Below are 18,811 nucleotides of genomic sequence, written 5' to 3' on the forward strand. Positions count from 1 at the left end.
TTATACCTAGTTTAGTGAGTTTGTCTATAATTCCAGAGTGAGGGATGGTGTCGAAAGCCTTGGCGAGATCTAGATAGGCTTTGTATACCACCTTACCCTCATCTACGGCTTTGGTGACCGCTTCAAATAAGTCTATCAGGTTTAGAAAATATGATCTGCCTTTTACAAACCCGAACTGGGTAGGGTCCAGAGTTTGGAGATTACCAATGTCATTGTTTATAAGTTCCATGATGTTACTCTCCATAGCCTTGCAGACCAGGCTCGTCAGGCTAATGGGGCGGTAGTTCCCAGTGTCCATGGTGGCTCCTCCTTTGTGGATTGGGATAACCATTGCTGTGCGCCATTCAGTGGGCACAAAGCCTGAGGTGAGGCTATGATTGAACACGGTACTTAGGTGGGGTGCCAGTTCATTCTGTAGTTCATGTAGAATGCAGCCTGGGATGTTGTCAGGTCCCATGGATGCTGTGTTCTTGGCTTTGGAGAGTGTGTCTTTTACCTGTGCAGCCGTAATTACAGGTACTTTGCATTCTTCCAGTACAGAGATGGGCTCTTTAGGGGATGAGAGAGGGGTAAAGTTAGCACTGAACCTATCTGCCAGAATGTTGGCAATATCAGTTGGTTCTCTATATTTAATGCCATTGTGCTGTAACTCATAGCAGATCTGAGTGTTGCCATTGAGATTCTTGACATAGCTATAGAATGCTTTGTGGTTGTCTTTAGAATCAGTGGCGATTTTTTTTTGTAACTAGCCTTGAAGGATTTTATGAGGGATTTCAGCTTCTTACTAAGGCTAACCACGGAGTTCCTCCAATCATGGGATTTTACTCTTTTTTGCAACATTTTCTTTCTTCTGTGGTACAGTTTGTTTATAGCAGGGGACCACCAGATTGGCTTCCTTTTCTTGGAGGATAGCATCTTGGTTCTGTTAGGGATTGCACGATCCATGCACTTGTGTAAGTGCTTATAAAGTGCAATTGCATAGGATTCAGCAGTTGTATCTCTATTGCCTGTCAGCATGGGTGTCGTGAAGTTTGTCACTTCTGTCTTAAGAAGCGTGAAGTTGGCTTTGAAGAAATTTTTTACGGTGGTTTCCCTAATGGGGGTGGGGGTGGGATGTGGATGTCTAGGGTGATTTGCTTGTGGTCGGATCTGATCAACGAGGTATTGACCTCTGGTATGGAACACCGGTTGCCCATGTTGGTAATGACCAGGTCTAGGATATTGCTGCCCCTGGTGGGGGTGTGGATAAATTGATCCAAGGCATTGGTATTTATGAATTCCAGAAAACGTTGAGCACAAGAGTTGGTACATGAGTAGTTTTCCCAGTTAATGGTGGGGTAGTTGAAATCACCCATTATTAGGGTGTTAGGTTGTACCTTAATATTTTCTAGTGTATCAAGAAATGAGGAGTGGGAATCCTGGGGCATGGTGGGGGATCTGTAGCAAGCTACAATTTGCATTGCGGTCTTGCCCATGGTTAGTTGTACTTGGATAATCTCAGATGCATTATGCTGAGCAACTAGCCTGGAGGTGTGGATATCCTTAATGAATATGGACACACTTCCACCTTTAGTGCTTCAGTCCAGGTTAGGTGGCCGAAAGGTGTGGTGTGAATTATAGCCTGGTAATGCAGGGGTGCTCTCTGGAACCTTGAACCAGGTCTCTGTCACTGCACAGAGTTTCTGAGAAAGGGGTGAGCCCTCCGACCCAGAAATAGCCTCTGAAAAAGGAGTTCTTAAAAGGCCTTTTAGAATTAGTTTGTTCTTTCTCTCGTTTATGGTATGAGAACTGAACCCTTTACAAATTTTTTAAGGCTGTTGAATAGAGAGGTGCGGAACACCCAGGCAGTAGACACAAGATGAATGCGTGTCCGAGTTAAGCATTTTGCGACAACATTGGTTGCATTGCTTGAAACCTGCTGTCCCTTTCTTTTTAGACATAATGTTCATTCATTTAACATCAGTAGAGGTTTAATGACATGCTTTCTTTTTAGACATGGCGGGAACAGCTGGTAGCATGTATCTGCCACAAACAAAAAACAATACAACTTACAAACTCGATATAAGAAAAAACAGAGGCGAGGTTTTTTTTTAGCAGAAGGTAAGGGATACCAATGATGGTATTAAGATTACCTCAAGAGGTAAGGAGAAAGAAGGTAGAGAGAGGGAAGACCTGTACCAACAATGATACTAGAAATTACCAAGTTGGTAAGGAAAGCAGGAGAAAAGTGCTTAATATGGAGTAAAGGTTTAGCAACTAAAAGAAGAATGGGATTATCAAAGTAAAAAAGAGAAAAACTATAGATAAAAGATTTAGAATAATAACTTTTTTAAAGTACTTAGCTGAGAGCTGGCTTGACACCCATCTTGATATCTACATGGCAAACTAGAGCAGATTAGTTGTTAAAGCTGCAAGCTATGTCTAAATTTGTGCCAGTTATATTGGGGGGTGGTGTGGTGGATTTGCCAGGCTGGAAGATGCTATTCACTGTTGCCCAGAAGTTTTGAGGGTTAGTGTTATGTTTCTGTTGTTCGGATATGTAGTAATTTTGCTTGGCAAGCTTAACCTGCCTTTTTTGCCTTATTTCAAAGTTCAAGAAAGGCTTGCCTAGTTATTGATGTTTTGTAATGGTGCCAGGTTTTCCAGGCTTTGTCTCTATTTCAGAGTAAGGCTTTTGTGGGGGTTTTTTGGAGCCATGAGGCAGGGTTACTATGTACCTTGTTTATTTTAATAGGGGCTAGGTGGTTGAGGATGTTTAATAATGTGGAGTTGGAGTATTCAACTGCTTTGTCAAGTGGAAGGTTTTGATGGGAGACCAGTTACAGTATTTTAAGGCTCTCAAGAAGTGATCTTTGGGGAAATTTTTGTGAGAGTAAGTTTGTAAGTGGGAGGGGGAGTTGGTTTTAAATTTGTGTCTAAGAATAAAAGTGGGTTTGTGGTCGCTGAGAGTGTTGGGCCAGTGTGCCACACTGCTGGGCAGTATTGGGTTGGTTGTGAGGATCCATTCTAGTGTGGATTCCCTTTTTGTGGCCTTGTTAATACGTGTGGGGGAGTGTATGAGTTAGGTGAAGTTATATAGATTGATATGGTAGGTGGGAGTAGGAGAGTGGACAGAGTTCCAGTCAATGTTAACATCGCTTAATACGATGGTTTCCTGGGGAAGGGAGTGGAAGGCCCAGTGAGGTATTGATTCTAGGGTGGTTAGGTTATCACCTGGGGGTATATAGATGCCAAGCAAGTTAAGATGTTTGTGTTGATTTAAGGAGAGTTTTGCAAATAAAGTTTCTGTGTTTTTGAAGTCTGGGGTTTGTTTTAGTAGGAGTTGGAAGTTTTAGGTTAGTTTTGTGAAGCAGGGCTACTACGCCACCTCTTTTATGTACCCAGTCAGCCCTCAGAATGTTATAACCAGGTGGGGTTATGGAATTCTCCTTGATATGTGGTTTAAGCCATGTCTCTGTGATGACTATGATGTCTGGGTTATATAAAGAGATGGTAGAATGAAGTTCCTCTAGTTTATTCATAATATTGTGAATACTGTGAATATTCAAGTTTAGTATAAGTAAGTTGTTGGAGTTGTGGATGGAAGGTAGGAATTACTATTATTATTAGAGGGGGTTACAGGGCTAGAATTGTCAGATGATAGGCTCAAAGAACTACCAACTGCTAGCCCTCTCTCAGAGGTCCACTCTCTATATAGTAACCCTTTGGTCCAGTATACAGACTCCCCTTATCCTTGAGAATCAGGTGCCTCCCTAGCTACCTCCATCAAGCCTCTTAGAGTCTCCACTCTCCTTTTGTGACTCTTCCCGGTTCCCCACCCACAGGAAGTCTGGTATCCTCTGACAGTGGTTTCTCATGCAGCCTGGGTACTACCACTCACCTCTGCCTTTGCAGTCACTCTGTCCAAGGGAATATCAGTACCTACCAGCAGCTGTGGCTCACCTTCAGGCTCACTGCTACAGGGTAGCTCCCGGCCTGAAATAGCCATCTCACCAGCACTAACTTCAAGTATGAGGTCTGTCTGGGTCTCTCCCATGCCTGTCTCCAAACCTGACTGCATGTCACTGCATGCAGACAAGGTACTGCATTATCAAAATCGTTCCCTATCAAGACATCTGCAAGGATATTCTCAAACAAACCTATTTGCTTGCTTCCTTTTCCACCCTCCCAGTCAAGGTGAACCCTGACCAAAGCCATTTGTAATGGGGTTCCTCTTAAAGCTCTGACTGGAGTGGACTGACCAAGCAAGTACTGTTCCTCTTTAACCACTGCAGACTTCATAATGGTTATGTCAGAGGTTTTGTCTCTCTTAGCAGTGACCTGTTTTCCATCCAATAAGATAGGGCATAATCTCTTGTGATAGTTTGGTGACCTAGTTATCTCCAGAATATTTACAACTGGCATACTGTTATTCCCACTTGCTACCTCTCCCACCTTTTATTCACCACCTTGCCTCTGTGGACATCTATATGCTACATGGCCCTCACTTGTTGCAATTAAAACATTTAACTCTTGATTTGGGCAGTGTACCTGAACTAGTGGCTTCCCATGTTACTGGTGGACTCTGTTGGGGCAGTTTAGGCTGCCCACCATGGGTTCCCTTATATCCATGTGCAGCACTAGGTATCCCTTTCCTGTGCAGTGATGCCCTGTTTGCTAAGTAGAAATCCCCTTTCTTCCCCAGCTCATCTGCAGAGTTACATTCTCAGTCTGCCAACCAGATTCTCATGTTCTCAGGAAAAGTGCTAAGGGCTTGTTCTCTCACCAAAAGGTTTGCCAGTCTGTCAGCCCTTCAAAAGTGGTGATCTGACACCCACTCACCCACCTATGGAAATAAGTGCTTAACTCAGTGATATAACTGCACACACATTCATCTGCCTTGCGTCTATGCTCACAAAACTTTTTTTTCTGTAAGCTTCAGGTATTAACTTAAAACTTTCAAGTAAACATCTTTACTTTTTCATAGTTTAAATAATCAATAACAGAAAATTAAGAAACAGCACTTACAGTTTTACCAAGTTGTAAGAGGGTTGGGAGCCATACCCAGAGCCCTTGGTCAACATTACACTGTTTACATACTCTTTAAATATATGAATAAAAAAAGAAGTTATGTACTCACCATAACATTCCATCTGAGTAGCTATACTTCATTTGTCTTCAACCTGTGTGTCTTTTGATCCACATCGGATCCAACACGACTGCATTTTCCAGTTATGGCTCCAAGCTCCATGCTCCTCCCCTTACCGATAATGCCCCCTTGTCTCCCTTCTACCCTCAGATCGAGTTTGCTGCCTAACATGTATCAGACACCCAACCAAATGACACCTTATCACCAGGATAACCAATAGGAAACTCCCTTAGCCTGGACAGAACCAAGGATCCCAACAATAACCATCTGATAAGGAAAAAATATCACCATCTGAATTTAGGTTAGGGGGAAGTAGGGGGGGACCGTTGAAGACAAATGAAGTAAAACTACTCATATGGAATGTTATGGAGATTACACAACTTCTTTATCTGAAGTAGTTTACATCATTTGATCTTCAACCTGTGGGACAGAGTCCCCAGCTACCAAACTCTTGGGTGGCCCTCATGGAAAGATGTTCTGGAGTACCACAGAGCCAAAGGATGCTCTACTCCTAGAGACTATGTCTAATTTATAATGCAAAATAAAGGTATGAGATGAGGCCCAAGTGGCAGCTGAACAAATATCATCCAAAGATACCCTGGACCAAAAGGCCACTGACGTAGCCATAGATCAGGTCAAATGAGATTTCACTTTCCCTGGCAGAGACAAACCCCTTTCAAATAGGCTCGGCCAATGCATTGGGAGATCCAGCTAGCAACTGTCACTTTCAAAATTGGTTTGCTGAAGAAGAGCTTGGCATAAGACACAAAAGGTTGATCAGATTTGTGGAAGGGTTTAGTCCTGTGTAGGTAAAACCTCAATTGTCTACGCACATCCAATAAATGTAACCCATATTCCCCTTTGTTCTGGTAGTTAGGAAAAAAGACTGGCAAGTTAATGGTCTGATTAATATTGGCTTTCAAAGCTACCTGAGGGAGGAAAGACGGGTTGGTGCGTAGCGACACCTTATCTTTATGAAAGATCATGTAGGGCATTTTGATTGAAAGAGTCTGAAGCTCCAACACCCTTCTGATGGAAGTGATGGTGACCAAGAAGGCAGTTTTCCAAGTCAGACATTGCAATTCCACTGAAGCCACAGGCTCAAAGGGAGGAGATACCAATGCCTGCAACAGTAAGGTAAGGTCCCATAGTGGGACAGGATCCTTTACTGGGGGGTCTAAGAAGAAAACCACCTTTAAGAAAGGTCTTACAAAGTTTAGAGGAAGACAATGAAGACATATTTACCCCCATGTGGAAATTAAAAATGGGTGCCTGTTGGACATTAACTATAGAGGAACTGGCTCCCTGTTGAAAAATGCTAGCCAGAAAATCTAAGACTGCCAAAAGAGGAGAAGTAAAAGGGTACAGGGACCGCGGAGAGGCCCATATCGAGAAACGTTTCCATTTACTACAATACACTTTTCTGGTGAAGATTTGTGAACCGCTACCAGAATAGACTTAACAGGGGTTGACAAACCAAGAGTCCTAATAATCGTGGGAACTGGAGCAGCCAAGCAATGAGCCTCAGACTGTCCAGGTCTGGGTGTGGGATCCCCCGAGGGATGAGAGAGAAGATGCAGAACTGGATCCAAAGTCCAATGTGGAACAACTAGATGAGACCTGACTAAGGGAAACCAAACCTGTTGAGGCCAGAATGGGGCAATGAGGATCACAGTGCTCCCCAGCTTTCAGGCTTTCTGCAGAAACTTGGGCATCAAGGGAAGAGGAGGATATGCATAAAGAAGACTGGGAGGCTAAACATGAATCTGAGCATCTCTGGGGGTTTCCCCTGGTGGGGGGTTTAGAGTGAAAAACTCACTGCATTTCGCGTTGGAAGGATATGCAAAGAGATTGCAGCAAGTACGACCCCACTCTAGAAAGATCTGTTCTGCTACTGAAGGGTTCAGAGACCACTTATAAGGCATCGGGATAGATCTGCTGAGCCTGTCTGCTAGAATGTTGGACCATCCCAGAATGTGCATTGTCACCAGAAAACAGCCAGTGCAGATCGGCCATTCTCACACTCTCATGGCTTCTCGACACAGGGAATAAGATTTGGCTCCCCCTTGTTTGTTGATATACCTGACCACTGACATATTGTCTGTCTGAACTGCAATAATTCCTAGAGGAAGATGAGCATGAAGGGCCTGCAACACAAGGAGAACTGCTCTCATCGCTAGAACATTGAGGTGTAGAAAGGTCTCAGAAGGGGACCACATGCCTTGGACTGTCCTTTCTAAGCAATGCTCCCCCCTCATAGGGAGGCTCCGTGGTCACCATGGTTTTGGGAAAGGCAGGTTGGAACAGACGTCCCTTGAGGGGATCTGGAGACTGAATCCACCACCAAAGGGAGTCCCTGCATGCTCTCGAGATTCTCACTGGAAAGAACATGGGGAGATCTAACAGGGACCACTGAACTGCAAGTGTCTACTGCAACACTCTCATATGAAGGCACGCCATTGGAAGAATATTGATCGTGGCCGCCATAGACCGCAGTGCTCTTAACACTGCCTCGGCTGTCGGTAAATGGGCCTGAAAAATATGTAAGACGTGTAACCGCAGATTGTGTATCCTGTCTAACGTAAGGAACACCCTCATTTGTAATGTGTCCAGCCATGCCCTGATGAAATCCAAAACCTGAACCAGGAGTAGAGCAGATTTGTTCATGTTGATTGTGATGCCCAACTTGTTGGCTAGCCGAAGGAAGGAGTCCCTGGCCTAACAAAGTAGATGCTCTGAAGGGGCAGTAAAGAACCAATCATCCAGGTACGGAAAGACCTGAAGACCCTGAAGCCTCAGGTGAGCCACTACTACTGCCATTAACTTGGTGAACACCTGGGGAGGCTGTGGTGAGACCAAAGGGAAGGGCTCGAAATTGATAATGACTGGTTCTCAGCTGGAAGTGAAAGAACGTCCAGGAGTACCTGTCCATCTTGATGTGATAGTACGTGTCCTGGACATCAATTCAGCACATCCAGTCTCTGGCCTGCAGACAGGGCAGGATAGACTGAATCGTGACCATCCGTAATTTTGTCTTGGTTACAGACAGGTTCAGTTCGGACAGATCCAAGATTGGTCTGAAGTCCCCCGTCTTTTTTGGCACTAAAAAGAACCTGGAATAAACTCCGGATCTAAACTGGTCTAGGGGGACCAGTTGGATGACTCTTTTCCTTAGCAGTGAATCTATTTGTACTGCTGCCTCCTCCCGCTGCTCGGGTTGGATGTCCGGGAGGGCTTTGTTGGATGGGGGAGGTTCCTGGAACGGAATATCCTCTGGATATGATGCGCAACACCCAATCATCTGTTGTTATGGACTCCTGTGTTAAAGGGTGTAGCAAGAAAAGACCCCCAACTGCCTCCAGAGAAGAACAGTTGGGCAACCCCTCAGGGCTGCTGCCCAGGTTTATCCAAGAAAGGTTCTCAGGCCCCAAAATATTTAGGACCCCCTTTGCCTCTAGGGCAGCATCTGTCAATTCTCTCTCTGCTTCTGGGGGAAGGTGAGTCCTGAGCATCCCAGGAAAACACCTGAGACTTGCGGAACCACATCTTCTTTGGGCCTCGCTGGTTCATGGAAAAAGACCTTTGAGGTGGAGAGAAGCAGATCCTGATGGCAGACAGTGTCTTCTTGTCCTTTTTGATCTGGACCAAAGTCTCTCTGGCCATCTTCCCGAACAGGGAAGAACCATCATAAGGGACATTGGTAAAAAACGCCTTGAAGAGCTCCATAAATTGACATAAGTGGAGCCAGGAGTGACGCCTGATGGCAATACCTGTCCCCGGCACCCGTGTGGCTCCCTCCATGGCGTGGGAGAGCAAATGCATGGATGTGTTGGCTACTGCTTTTAAGGTGGCCATTCATGCATCGAACGTCTTTCTGTCCTCTGCCGACATGGACCCTGGGGTTGACTCCGTGATTTCCTAAACAAGATCTTTCTGGAATCGAATAACGTGTGCCATATAGCTCAGCGCCCTCACAGAGAAGGTCAATGAACCATAAACTCACTTCCCAAAGTGATCCAACGCTCTCGACTCTCAGTCAGGTGGGTGGACCATGGAGCTCTCCTGAGCAAGCTCCTTCTTGGTGGCCAACACCACAATCATAGCATCTACAGGGGACCCCTTGTTCCAATGAAGCTTGTTCGAGGGTGGACTCAAAACCTTATCCGGCCACTTAGTGACTGGCTCTATGGTGTCCGGCTCCTTCCATGCCCTAGATGTTATTAGTTCCACAAGGGGGTCGGCAGGAGTGGACACCCAAGAGGTAGATGGACCTCTGCCAAATACCTCCAGAAACACGGACTCATCCGAGGTTGGCTTTGGGGTGGACTACACCCCCCTCTGGCAGAGGAGCTCCATGATGTCCCCAAAGGAGACATCTTCAGGGGGTGACTTTGGGAAGCCTTCCCCTTCATCCAAATCCGTGTCTTCCATGAGGGACTCTGGTAGAGAGTCCAAGCACCTCCTTTTACATGCATGTTTGCGGAGGGCCTCCTCAGGAGGACTGTCTGGGGAGGCCTTGCAAATGGGCTATTCTGAAGGCAGAACTACCTGGGGCATTACGGGCAAGGGCTGTCCTTGAGAGGGCAAGAAGGCCGGAACCACACTCAGAGTCAGGGGAGGTCTGAATGGATTCAGAGGATGAGATAGTCTGAGGTCTCGACCCTGTAAGAGCCCTCTCCACCACATCAAAAGCAGAGGGGGAACGTGCCTCATGGGCAGAAAAGGCAGAATCTGCTCCCCCTTGTGCAGACAGGAGAGTTGGAACTGAGCCTGCTGGAGCTAAGACGCCGAGAGGGATGCTCCTCTCCAACAGGCTCAGAGCAGAAAACACCCCCCTCGGATCCAACCCCGAGGCTGTGGCTCCAAGAGCTCAGATATGAACCCGTTGGAGCCAACAAAATCAAGGCATTGGCCAGCATCGAGGTACAGGGTACCATTGGCGCCGACCCCTCGACTTCGATCGTCCTCAGATCCAATTACTCCAAAACTGCAGGTTGGATCAGAGAAGGTGTAGTAGGACAGAACAAGGGTTGGAAGGGACCCGCTCCAGAGGGAGAAGGCCCCAGCAAGACCCCCATCTGTAGGTGAGTGCAGATAAACCTATGCATCATCTTGTCTATCTCTGCTTCCAAGAGGCTCCGAGTGGACCGGGAGGATGCTACCAAAATCGGATGGGAGTGCTGGTTGGGGGAAGACCTGACCAGAACCAGGCTTTGTTGTTTCTCGGGCTCAAGTGAAAACCTAGGGGACTTGAACCTAGGAGTCACAGGCCTGGATACAGGCTTCACTTTCGGCAGTGGACCGGCCTGTGGCAACCAGTTGGGGTATTGCTTGCGAGGCTGTTCCTCCTTAACCTGATCCCCTTCCCCGGACCTCTTGCTGGTAGTGAGAGTCCCAGAGGCCGGGGAAGAAGAAGCCGGAGCAGCAGCCGCTGCTTTCCCCACAGGGGAAGGGGGGACTGCAGTCCCAGAAGAAGAGGGCAACAGGCCCTTAAGGATCAATTTATACCGCCTGTCCTGAAGTGCCCTGGGGTTAAACCCAGCACAAATAGAACAGGGGGACTGGAGGTGTTCAGCCCTCAAGCAGACCACGCACAGAGTGTATACAAACACAATTCCACGGCTACTGCAACCGGCAACTGAACAGCTGGGCAGCGTAGATGTAAAAGCACAGCCACAGGAACCAAAAAAGAACCAACCAAGAATACACTCCCAAAATCACAGTTGTTTAATGAAACGACTTAGCGCTTTCACCTTACAAGGCATCTTCAGAGTGGTTCTTTTTTGGTTCCTGTGGCTGTGCTTTTACATCTACGCTGCCCAGCTGTTCAGTTCAAGAGAAAAGAAAAATCAAGAGGAAGCAAAAATAGAAAAAATATATGCTTACAAACACTGAAACAACACTCTGGAGCTCGGACCATGCTTGTTCACTCTTAGGCGGAAAACAAGATCTGAGGGGAGAAGGGAGACAGGGGGCATTATGGGTAATGGGAGAAGCATGGAGCTCAGAGCCATAGTTGCAAAATGTGGCTGTGTTGGATCCGATGCGGATCCGAAGACCCACAGGTTGAAGCAAACTACTTCAGATCTACCAAAATTATTATCCTCTGTAAATTATGGAAGAAATGCCTTTTGTTGCTTCTGGGGTTCAGTTATTCCCTTCCCCATTAACTTCATGACCCTGGTGAAGAGTCAACATCTCCCTTTCATGTTGACGCGGCTTCTCATTTTCTTTAGTCTTCAAATGCTGCAGCCTCTCTGCTGATTCCAGTTCCATCTGTTTCTTCCTTTCTTCAGTATTTAAATGCCACAATCTCTCTCTGCTGATTCTAATTCTAAATGTTTGGCCTCCAGTTCAAGTCTCTTTAACTACTGACAGATTTTTAAGTCCTCTGAAGAAAAGGTGAACTGTCCTGTTTCTGAGGGCTGTAAATTCCCATTACCAGACTGGTTATCCTCCTGGTTGCTGGTCTGAGCTACAACTAAGGCTAAAATCATTTCCTCTTTAGTCAGCTTGGTACACATCAGTCCTTTGGCTTCGCACACCTTGGCTAGCTGGTTCTTTGTCAGCTTACCATAATCCTCTGCTAACAATTTTGCCTGCTCTACCTGACTAAGCTAAACTAACAAAAAATTAATAAAAACTGTTGTGATATGAAACTCTAAATGTCCACCGTGTAGCTGCTGAGAGAATGCACACCTTTAGTGACAACTGCTTACAGGCTACAGAAGTCCAATATCCACACCACTGTTCACAATATGTGACGTCCCCATGCTGGGCCAGTAATCAAGGAGCCTGAATCCTCACCACTGACACTGGAGAGGGGCCTTCACTTGGAATAGAAATGGATACACTCAGTACTTCCAGATGCAGACTTCTCTGCATCAAGCACAGTTTCCCTTAAGAGCACACAGGGCACACACTCAGCCTGGTGTCTGGGTGTCTCTATCAGTCTCCCCCCAGGACCCAAGTAAGATTCCCCACTGGCACAGCTGTAGGGTTAGGTTCTTAGCCGAGTGTGCAAGCCAAGTCATCCAGCACCCTCTCTGTGAAACCAGTGCTTCATGTTCCTGCTCCAAGCAGCTGACAGACACACTCTTTGAGACTTCACACACACACACACACACACACACACACACACACACACACACACACACACACACACACACACACACACACACACACACACACACACACACACACGGCTGGCACAGATTTATTAGCTATCCCACCTTCTGTCCAGACTATAAGGTAGTTTCACTGCCACCAGTCAGATGCTATAAGGCACTTAAAAGGGTATCCAATTACACTGAGTAAAATTAATATTAATACAAACAGCAAAGCTTCAGGAGTGGCCAGAGCTGTCAGCAAATACATATATGCAAATACTCTCAAAGCTTAAATGTTTTCTAAAATGGACCAGCCACAATGAAAAGTTTAAACATATTTAATAATAAATAATAAAAGAAAAAGAAAAGACTAAATGATATATATATATAATAATAAATAATAAAAGAACAAGAAAATAAATATCTGTTCACGGTAAACAGAGTTTCAGTCACAGGAAATATTAAAAATAACAGTGGTGGAAAGTTTCATACAGTTGTAGAAAAACAGTATTTAGCTAGTCTCACTATCTATTACTGATTGACTAAAACAATCACTGTTGCTGCTTACTGAATAGAGCAAGGCAAGATGGGTGGGCGGTCCTTGTCAGATCCAAGACAGAATACAGAATGCTGCTGAGACTTCAGTCTTCTCTAATATTAAAACATTATTTCTGTACAGAAAGACATCACACACATCTGGTCATCTGAATCTGTTTCCCACGCTATCCCCTATCACTAGAAGCTACCAGGGTTTAGCACCTGTGTGCTACAATACACACAGATAGAGCATTGCTCAGATGTGGTGCAGCCAGCTGCTGAAGTTGTAAAACCATAAAACCATTACACTCTTCCTACAGGAGTTACAACCTATCCTGTAGCACAGACTTTGTGTCTCTGGCTCCATTCAAAACTGTGGGATGACATCTTTATGGTTTAACCCATAAAATAATTTAATTTCAAAAATATTTTTCAAAGTCAAGTGGATTAACATCTTGGGCAGCCACAGAGGTGCAGTGGTTAGGGTTGTCACCTCACAGCAAGAGGTTCTCCGATTCGATCCTTGGCTGGGGTGCCTTCTGTGCAGAGTCTGCATGTCCTTCCTGTGATCGCATGGGTTTCCTCAGTGTGCTCTGGTTTCCTCTCACATCCGAAAGACATACTGTAGGTGGATTGGACACTCTAAATTGGCCCTAGGCATGAGTGTGCACATGTGTGTACCTTCTATGGAAGGTTGGGCACCAGGCTGGCAACTCAACACTGTAAAACTCTACTGCCAATCATGAGCGGACAGGTGATCAGCTGTGGCGACCCCTAACCCAAAAAAAAACGAAAGAAGAAGGTGGACTAACATCTTCTCTTCCAGTATATGCTGTTAAAACATATACATTTAATTCAGTTACAATAATACATGTACATTTCTTTTCCTTCCAGCAGGAGGCACTGTTGATATATTTTAACACAAGCAAACCTCAAAAATACATTTTCAGCACAAGCATCTGTACAAATCAGTTTGCTATACAAATGACATACAATTATTTACAAATTCCCAGCTAGCTGTGCTGGCAAGGTTACACATCCACTACCCCACTTCTCCTGGCATGGCTGGCAGTACCTCCTACCATCACAGTATTGTTTTCACAACCTTCATTTATTTCTATGTGAGTTGCTCCTTCTCTTTTCTTAAAGATCCCATTTTCAGTATTTTTCTCTCTTTCACAATATTCAGTACTTCAAATATATTTGGTTTAGATTTTGATTTCCATTTTCTAGTAATTCTTTTTTGGCAACCGACACAATTAAATTCAATAAGGCCTTAGTATGTCTATGCAATTCAGATCCTGTGTCCCAGCTCAAAAAAAGACATTATGTCTTACCATAATGTTCCATCTGTGTTGTTCATCTTTTTTCATTCATCACAGATGGGTTCAGTTCCGAGCCCTCGGAACCAAGTCGGCCTTTTTACCAAGCTCGCACAAGCCAAAAAACTCTCAAGCTAAGTCTCTACCTAAGAATGCCCTTCTCCCTGTTACCTCAGATCGGGTTTGTTAGAGAAAAAGAAGTAAAGACAAGGCCACTATCTGCACAAATACCCTAGGGCATCACTTAGACCCAAAGCATCCCCCAACAGCCTTTGGAGGGGGAAGGAGGGTGGGAAGTGATGAATGAAAGAAGATGAACAGCACAGATGGAACGTTATGGTAAGGCATAACTTCTTTATCTGATGTTGTTAATCTTCTTTACATTCATCACTGGTGGGACAGAATCCCAAGCTACCTTGAGGTCCATGGGTGGCCCGTATGGAAGAATATTCCTGAGTACCACTGAGTTGAAGGCAGCTGTCCCTCTGGAGACCAAGTCCAACTTGTAATGATTGATAAAGGTATGAGGCTTAGCCCAAGTAGCTGCTGCGCAGATGTCATCCATGGAAGCCCTGGAATGGAAGGCTACAGATGTTGCCATAGCTCTAGTGGAATGAGCTTTAATTTTTGGCATAGGTTCATTATTGAGAGAATCGATGAAGCGTATGCAGTCCCTTAGCCATTTTGATAATGCAACCTTGGAAACAGCCTCTCCCATTCTGAGCCCAGAAAAGGAGACGAAAAGCTGTTCAGATTTACGGATAGGTTTGGTCCTGTCTAGGTAAAATCTCAATTGTCTATGTACATCTAAGGAGTGAAGACAATATTTTTATTTTATTTTACATTTTATTTTACATTTGTTGACCGGGCTAGTCTAGCTGGATATATGTCCATTTTCAGTAGAGGAGGGGAGAGGGAGATAAAGCTTATATAATAATTAATGATACTGGTTCCAATATTTTCCAACAGTGTTTGATAGGTGCAGGATGATAAAGAATTTGATGGCTAAGCTAGCTGGGTTAATTTTAGTTGCTGCTGATATTCCAGCCAGCCTAGTTGTTTTTGGTACAGTGGTGGTGTGGTTCTTGTAGGGGTTTCCTGTGGCAAATCTGGCTATGGTGTGGTAGGGGAGAGATTTTGTTTTGATTTTTTTTTTTTTTTGATAAGTTGTAGGGAGAGGGAGAGAGGGGAAGAGGAGGGAGAGAGGAGAGGGGAGGAGGAGAGATTGGGAGGAGGAAAGGAGTGATTCTGGAAAGAGAGCCTTTTTTTTGTTAATGGTTTTTTTGTGTGTTGTGTGTGGTTATAATAAAGTTCATGTAGTTCAATGGTAGTGGATTTGGTAGTGGTGTCTTGTGTGGTATGTTAGTGGTGTGTGCCATTATAGGTATAATAAATATGATAAAATTGGGGAGATTGAAGGAGGAAAGTGGAGGAGTTTTTTTTTTTTTTAGTTTAAGTTTTAAGTAGTAGTTAGTGCTGTCTTCTGTAAAGAGTTTGTGAGGAGTGTTGTGTGAGGTACAGATGTGTGAAGGCAGATGGCAGATTAGGAGAGCAGTATACAGAGCTTGTATAGCAGTATGTATTGGGTCATTAAAAGCAAAAGGTGTAGAAAATAATTAATAAATAAAATATAAGGGGACCCCACACCAAGGTTGACAGTTAGGTTGATGGGACAGTTAAGTGATAGAGGAGAGTGGAGATTTAGAGTACTTAAATGTCTGTTAATTAAGTAATTAATTTGGTAGTAAGAATAAATTTTATTATTGATAATGATAAGAATTGGTGATATGAGTATTTGGTTGATGAGTAAAAAAAAAGGAAAAGGATAGAAAAGTGCAGAGAGGAGGGCAGTGGTGGTACTGTGGGATGGTCTGAAACCATGTTGGGTGTTAGAGAGTAGGGTTTTTTTGGAGAAGGTGTGTGAAGTGTTTGTGATACACCTTTCCCATAACATTAGAGATTTCAGTAGAATTTCCACCCTTATGAAGTGGGATAATATGGGAGATTTTCCAAAGTTTAGGTACATATCCTTCAGTGATGGTTCTGTTTATCAGTATTGAAAACTGAAGAGGCTTTTTTTTTGCTTGCTAATTGCAAGTATTCAGCGGGTAGTAGGTCAGAAGGAGTACATGGTTTGAGGATATAAGTTGTTATGTCATCACCAGTGATGAATGTAAAGAAGATTAACAACATCAGATAAATACTCTCCTCTATTGGCAAAATTCAGAAAAAACACTGGTAGATGAATGGTCTGGTTAATGGAGAATTCAAAGCAACTTTGGGAAGGAAGGAAGGATGGATTTGTCTGAAGTGATACTCTGTCTTTATGAAAGACCAGATAGGGCCTCTTGATACAGAATGCTTGCAGCTCCAAGACTCTTCTGGCAGATGTAATGGCTACCAATAACAAAGATTTACAAGACAAAAATTTTAGGTCACACCACAGTATGTTCAAAAGGTTTTTGAGTCAAAGACTAAAGGACTAGAGTGAGGTTCCATGGTTCCACGGACTGTCTGACAGGAGGCCTGATATGAGAGGTCCCCTTAAGGAAAGCCTTGCAAAGGCATAAAGAGATAAGATGGGTGCCATCTATACCATTGTGGAAATTGGAAATTGCCGCTAGATGTACTCGTACGGTAGAGGCTCCATTATCAAAAAACTTAGCCAAGTATTGAAGCACTGCAGTTAATGGAGCCAAATACAGGTCTAGCATGTTATCCTTGGACCAGATGGGGAACCTTTTCCATTTATCCTGATATAGTCTTCTGGTGGATGGTTTGTGAGAGGCCAGAATGATGTCTTGAACAGGCGAGGAGAGATTAGCTTGCCTGACAACCAGTGGAAGTTGAGAAACCAAGCTGTCAGCTTGAGACTGGACAGATTTGGGTGACAGCCCTTGGGGGTGAGTAATCAGATCTGGTAGAGGGTCCAGAATCCACGGCGGGTATACTAGGTGAGGCCGAAGGAGGGGGAACTAAACTTGTTGAGGCCAGAACAGGACTATGAGGATCACCTTGCATGTCAACCGAAGCACTTTCTTTAGAAATTGTGGGATCAGAGGGATAAGAGGATAAGCGTAAAGACATCACGTGGGTCAATCATGGATCAGGGTGTCCCTCAATGACTCCCCCTCTGGGGGAAGTAGGGCAAAATAGCTGCTGCACTTGTTGTTTGATGGAGAGGTGAAAAGATTGCAGCAAGGCTGGCCCCAGTGGCTGAAGATTTCTGATGCCACCTCGGGGTTGAGGGACCACTCATGAGGCATGAGGATACAAATGCTCAGTTTGTCTGCAATCACGTTGGAGCTCCCTGGGATATGTGCTGCTATCAGAAAGCGGTTGGAAGCTATCGCCCACTGCCAAATTCTCATGGCTTCTCAACATAGGGGGTAGGACTTGGTTCCTCCTTGGTTGTTGATATTCCAGACGAATGATATATTGTCTGAATGAATTGCAATTGGCCCGGAAGGGAGAGCTGAATGGAAGGCCTGCAACCCTAACAGCACAGCTCTCAGTTCCAGAACACTGATATGCAGGTGGGCGTCTGAGATGGACCATGTGCCTTGGACAGTCTTTCCCTGGAAATGGCCCCCCCACCCAATCAGGGAAGCATCAGTGGTCACAATGGCTGTGGGCTGAGGGAATTGAAATGGACGACTCCAAAGTTCTACATCTGGCCTCATCCACAAAAGGAGGTCCTGTTTGCAGGAATTGGTTATTCGAATCTGGTAACCGAGGGGGTGATAGTTTGAGAACCACTGACATAGAAGGAGCCACTGCAGAATCCGCATATGTAACTTTGCTAGAGACACTATTGGGATTGATGCTACCATACAATCTAGGGCCTGAAGAACTTCCCTTGCTCAGACTCTTTTTTGAGAGAGTATCACCCGGAGCTGAAGCCTCAATCGATGGAGTCTGTGAATTGGGAGTGATACCAGGCAGGACTGAGTACTGAACACTGCTCCAATGAACTCCATTTGTTTTGTAGGGGTAAGGTTTAATTTCTCCCAATGTATCATTATTCCCAACAATTTTGCCAGAGAGAGAGTATAATGCAGTGCTGTTACCAAAAGATGCTCGGTGGGGGCGGTAAGGAGCCAGTCATCCAGATATGGAAACACCCAGAATCCTTTTAGTCTCAAGTGGGCTGTTACCACTGCCATGCATTTTGTGAACATTCTGGGGGCTGTAGAGAGACCGAACGGCAGAGCATGGAATTGATAATGACTGGCCCCTAGCTGGAAGCAAAGCAGAATCCTGGAGCATTTGTCCATCTTGATGAGGTAATACACATCCCAGAGATCTATAGAGCACATCCAATTGCCTTCTCTTAAAAAGGGGAGAATGTACTGAACCGTGACCATCCAGAATTTGGTTTGGGTGACAGACTTGTTTAAGCTGCTGAGATCCAAAATGGGTCTCCAGTCCCCTGTCTTTTTTTGGCAGCAAAAAGAATCTCGAGTAAAATCCGGATCTGCGCTGGTCTGGTGGGACTGGTTGGATGACTCTTTTTTTGAGACAGCTTTATAATCTCTGAAGCTGCTTCTTCCCTTTGAATGGGTGGAACATCAGGAAGTTTCCTTGGAAAATTTGGCTGACAAGAAAGGGGAATGGTGTAAACTCTGGTGATGATACTCTGCACCCAACAATCGATGGTGACAGACTGCAAGGTAGCTTGGTGCAGAGAGAAACTACCTCCAACTACTTCCAGA

This window comes from Protopterus annectens, chromosome 13.part0, assembly GCF_019279795.1.
Source record: "Protopterus annectens isolate FY-2018-M chromosome 13.part0, PAN1.0, whole genome shotgun sequence".
NCBI lineage: Eukaryota > Metazoa > Chordata > Ceratodontiformes > Protopteridae > Protopterus > Protopterus annectens.